This window comes from Tamandua tetradactyla, chromosome 5 (assembly GCF_023851605.1).
Source record: "Tamandua tetradactyla isolate mTamTet1 chromosome 5, mTamTet1.pri, whole genome shotgun sequence".
Taxonomy (NCBI): domain Eukaryota; kingdom Metazoa; phylum Chordata; class Mammalia; order Pilosa; family Myrmecophagidae; genus Tamandua; species Tamandua tetradactyla.
In genome coordinates, this window is record NC_135331.1 from 8,573,997 (window position 1) to 8,580,101 (window position 6,105).

The window sequence follows — 6,105 nt, forward strand, 5'->3', positions numbered from 1 at the left end:
TTTAAGAGCCTCTGCTATAACTCATAAATTGTTTTCATGATTTCCCACTGGAGACAGCAGAGATTACATACCAACAGACTGTCAAATTCCATGAGAGGTCTAAGAGTTAAGTTCATTAACACATCATGATGATGATACTAGACAAGATTCATTGATGCTTATAGATGTACTAGAGCGTGTGCTGGGTACATTTCATGCATTATCTCATTTAATCATCACATCGCTCTTGGAGAATAAATTATTTTACTCTTCCCAGTTTATAGTGAGGAAACAAGGCTTTGGGGAGATTTGGAATTTGATCAAGCTCATGAACCAGCAATCCACAGTCCTGGGGCTCAAATCAAGGATTGCTGTATTCCAGAGCCTTTTTGACTGTTCTGCTATAGCCTTTGCACATATTAGATGCTCAGTAAATAAACCGTTCAATGAATGAAGATTAATCATTGAGTTTTATATAAAGAAACATAGCTACTCAACGAAGATAAAAATTTTGAGATTTTAAAGACATGACAGTAAATTTTTCTATGTGACAAAGGGGTAGAAAGTAGGCAGGAAGGAAGATAAGGTGCCTTATCTGAATTCCTGGGGAACTGGAAAGTCAGAAGGAACTTGAGGACAAGGGTTCAGAAGAAACCTAAGCCAGCAGCCGTGGCTGGGGATAATGGAGGTAAAAAAAAAAAAAAATCAACTCAGCCTCATTTACTTCTTTCTGATGGTGATGCTTTGGAAAATCTATTTCCATTTCTCAAGGTTCCAGATATAGTAAAAAAATGAAGAAATATCAAAGCAGTTAAAAATACTGTATATTTCAAGTGATTGTATCTAAATTATTACTTTTAACACCCCTCAAAAATCACAACACAGTATAATTGTATTCATAAGAAAATTAAAGACTGTCTTATAAAAATAGAAATCCATAGTGAGCTACTGCCCTGGTGAGCTTCCTTGACTGTATGCATAAGCGTATTTGGAAATAATGCAAAAATGCCAACCTTGAAGCCCTTAAAAATGAGGCCAATAAAAGTCACCCCCAAGAGAACCTCTTTTGTTGCTCAGATGTGGCCTCTCTCTCTAGCCAACACAAGCAAACATGTCTACGTGGGACATGACTCCCAGGGGGGTGGACCTTCCTGGCAACGTGGGACAGAAATCCTGGAATGAGCTGGGACTCAGCATCAAAGGATTGAGAAAACCTTCTCGACCAAAAGGGGGAAGAGTGAAATGAGACAAAGTGTCAATGGCTGAGAGATTCCACACAGAGTCCAGAGGTTATCCTGGAGGTTATTCTTACACATTAAATAGATATCACCTTGTTAGTGAGATGTAGTGGAGAGGCTGGAGGGAACTGCTTGGAAATGTAGAGCTGTGTTCTAGTAGCCAGGTTTCTTGAAGATGATTGAATAATGATATAGCTTTCACAGTGTGACTGTATGATTGTGAAAACCTTGTGTCTGATGCTCCTTTTATCTACCTTATCAACAAACAAGTAAAACATATGGCATAAAAATAAATAATAGGGGGAACAAATGTTAAAGTTAGATTGAAATGCTAGTGATCAATGAAAGGGAGGGGTAAGGGGTATGGTATGTATGAATTTTTTTCTGTTTTCTATTTATTTTCTGAACTGATGCAAATGTTCTAAGAAATGATCATGATGATGAATATGCAACCATGTGATGATATTGTGAAATACTGATTATATATGTAGAACGGGATGATCATATGTTAAGAATGTTTGAGTTTGTTTGTTGTTATATATATTTTTCAATTTAAAAAAAATGAGGCCAAGATCTAGGCAATAATTGTCAGTGGCTGCCAGTGCACCTGGGGAAAATCTGAACTTGAAAATGAATGAATTAGATTGACAACTTCAGAACCTAACGGAAGATCTCAACATCACTAGAAGTGGGACATCAGATGATATACACCTCCTGGTGGAAATGTACACCACCACCTGGGAAATAGCCTTGCCAAAAAAAAAATAAAACAAGAGTCTGATCATGTTTCTAGATCTAACTTCCAGTGGACAGTGGAGCAGATTAAAGACCCCACAGGGATACAATTAGCAAAATTCAGACTCTTCCAGACTCAGTTTCTTGAACAAGTAAATTGCAAGGGAAAAAAAAAAGAGAGGGGGGAAACTAGAGCCATCATCAATCAAAAGTAAACCCTGATTTGAACAAACCAACTGTTAAAAAATTTATATATGAATATATGTTTTATTCACGTATATGTTCATTATATATATGAATGATAATTGGGGAAATTTTAAGCATTGACTTTAATGTTAGAAAATTTTTTTTAAGTTGTTACAGTGATATCATGGTTATGTTTAATAAAAGAGAGGCTTATCATCTGAAATATTTACAGATTTAATAATATGCTGCCTAAGATTTGCTCCAAAATAATCCCAGTGAGGGCATGTGTGAAGTTAGGGTGTGGGGTGTTTTCAATGAAACAAGACCGGCCCACCTGCCAGCTCTGGTTAGCAATGAGTAACATTATTTATGGTTTTGAAATGTTAACTCAATCTTAACTTTTAAAAAGGTTTTTTATGAAAACAAAGGACTCAAACAGAGGGTTGTACACCAATGTTCATAGCAGCATTATTCATGATAGCCAAAAGGCAGAAACAACCCAAATATTCATCAAAGGGCAAATGGATAAACAAAATGTGGTACATATACATGCAATGGAATATTATTCAGACATAAAAAGGAATGAAGTTCTGATACATGTTTCAGCATGAATGAACTTTGAAAAGAACCTAGCTTTTAAAGCATAAAACATAACACTGTAACTAAGTAAAATAAGCTAGACACAAAAGGACAAACATTGTATGATTCTGCTTTGTTCTGTTTTCCAAGGCTGCTCAAGCTAATACCATGAAATGGATTGGGTTAAACAATGGGAATCCATTTGCCTACATTTTTCAGGAAAAGGAAGTCCAAATCAATGCCTCTTCGAGGCCATGCTTTCTGGCCCCAAGACTGGGGCATTCTGACACATTCTTGGCACTTGACATCTTCTCCTGGCCTCTCCATTCTCTTCCAGGTTACACTGGTTTCAGAGTCTTCATTCCTGTGGCTCTCTCTCCTTCTCCATTTCATTCTCCTTATGAAGGATTCTGGTAATAGGATTAAGACCCATCCTCACTGGGCTGGGCCACACCTTCACAGAAGTAACCTCATCCAAAAGTCCTGCTTAGCAGTGGATTCATTCACAGGAATGGATTAGATTTAAGCACACCACACACTTACAGGAAACAACTAGAGTAGACAAATTCATGGAGACAGAAGCCATATTAGAGATTACTAGGGGCCCAGGGGGAAATGGGGAGTTATTGTTTAATGGGTAAGAGTTACTGTTTGGGTGATGAAAATTTTTGGAAATAGATAATGGTGATGATTGCACAACATTGTGAATATAATTGATGCTGCTGAACTGTACACTTTAAAAATGGTTTAAATGGTAACTTTTATGTTATCTATACTTTACCACAATAGAAAATAAAACATTTGAAGCTTTTATTGTGAAATTTTAATTTCACAATTTAAGTACTGTTAGTAGAAAACGGAACTACCAAAGGCATAATGATTGCTAAAAAGTTTACTTCCTATTTACTTATAAATACCAACAGAATTATACAATTCTTTTCCTAATTTAGAAATATGTGATGATCAAGTTTTAATGAGCTAGAACCACTTTACTGGATCCCTCAACTAACTGGAATTTACCACTTCCTCATCCCTTTACCTTTTAGTAGAAAGTGGCAAATGACAAGGCATATACCACTACCAGAGATTTTAAAAATCACAAAATAATTCCTAAACCAAAACTTTTCAAAACCAATTTCAGGAGTAGGTAGGGTCAGTATTCTTTTGATTACATTATCCCATATTTTTATAATTGACAAAGCTGTGTAACTACACTAAAAAAATAAAGTCAAGATTCATAATCATTCCACCGTTACTCTCGAACCTGCCTTTTCGTAGGGAAGATAAGTAGCAAACACTTAAAGAGTATTTAGTATGTGTTGGAGATGTGCTAAGCATTTTAAATACATTGTCTTAATTGTGATTCACCACAAACCCATGAGGTAAGTACTGTTGTGCCCATTTTACAGAGGGGGAAACTGAGGGTCAGAAATGTTAAGTAACTTGTTCAAAGTCACACACCTTAAAAATGGCCAAGCCAGGACCAGAATTCAGTTTTTATGCAGTGTGGATTAAAAAAAAACAAGGGCTTGGTTGTTTTTTTTTTTAATCCACGCTGTATACTGCCCTGAAGGCATCTTCCCTATTACTGGATCACGTGAATTTTTAATTTCTCTTTTACTTTATACCAAGAGCCAATGCCTAATGGAAAGAATGTCTCTCAACATTATAAACCTGGTCAGACATCGGATGGGACTACCTTGGATTCCTTTTATCTGAAACTGAGGCCTTTCGCAGTTTCCCACAAGCCCTCCCTAATTCCAAGAAGATGCTAAATTCATTTAGCATCATGTTTTCAAGGTTTATCAGCACTTCATTCCTTTTCATGGCTAAACATTATTCCATTCTGTGGACATACCATAATTTATTTATAATAAGAACTATGAAGTGTTTATTTCATGCTCACGGTGTTCAGCTTATTCATTTTGAATCACGGTGGACTCTATATTTTACACTTCCTGGGACTGTTGGGCTGTTTATAGAATCAAAGGCATTTTATTGCACATAGGTGCTCAATGTATAGATAATTTAATTACTCAGATATTTAGGTAAACCTAATATATTTTATATTATAGAAAATTTTAACAGCTTTATTGAGACATAATTCACATATTGTGAAATGAACTTATCTGAAGTGTGCAATTCAGTGGTTTTTAGTAAATTCATGGAGTTGTGCAACTGTCATCAAAGCCTAATTTTAGAACATTTTCTTCATCCTGAAAGGAAACCCATGCTCATTAGCAGTCACTCCCCATTCCCTTCCACCCCACCCACAACCCCTGATTTCCTTTCTGTTGCCATATTTTTGCCTATTCTAGACATTTCACATGCAATATGTAGCCTTTTGTGACTCACTTCTTTGACTTAGCATCATGTTTTCAAGGTTCACCAGGACTTCGTTCCTTTTCATGGCTAAGTATTATTCCATTCTGTGGACATACTGTTAGGTCGGGGGAACAGGGAAGGTCACCATGACTTGAGCTGTGTAAAATGTGCCGCCCCTTCTAGACGTCACCTAACCCCCTTGCTTAAAAGCCGCAGGCACCGGGAACCAGAGGCAAGCTTGCAACTCCCTACCTGGAGTTCTGTGAGCTCTGCCCGGGAGCGCAGGAATAAACTCGCTCACTCTAAGGTTTTTTGGTCTGCCTCTTCTCTCTTTCGCCTCCTAAACCTTACACATACCACAACTTATTTATGGTAAACCTAATTTTCATCTCCATTTTAAAGCACTCGGTGTTGGCCACATCTGTGATTTATGGACTACTGAGCCGTGTTCACTGGAGCCCAGCTTTGATCATTAGAACATCAGATCTGCCCTGTTATATATATATATATATATATTTGTGGTTGTTTTGTTTGTTTCATCCTTGAACACTCTGCCAGGATGATCTAGAGCGTCAGGATGGAGGAAATCCGGTACCCCTGCCATCGAGAAAGCTGCCAATCTATTCCTAAACTCCGGCTGCGTTTTGTTCCTCATCACAAACCTCCATTCAAACTGAAATAACTCATGTTTTGTAACCCACGCTATGAATATTCTCCGACTACCGATCCCGCACGTTTGGGGAGTGCTTTATAACTTTCAAGGCACCAGGGGTTTTTATCTTATTCCTCTCCCCACACCCACCTAAGTCACCTAGTGGCTGGCACACAGCGGGAAAGATCACCCGAATAGCAAGTTACTGCGTGCTCGAGGGCTTCCTGGGCGTTTGACTTGACACTGACCTTATCTCATGACATCAACTATTTCTTGCAGCAGCACTATCCTTAGGCCCATTTTACAGAAGAAGAAACTGAGGCTCGGGCGTTAAGTGACCTTTACAGCGCTGGCTAAGTTTTTAAGAGGAGAAGCCCTGGAATCAGTGAAGCAGGTGGGGCAGGGATGCTC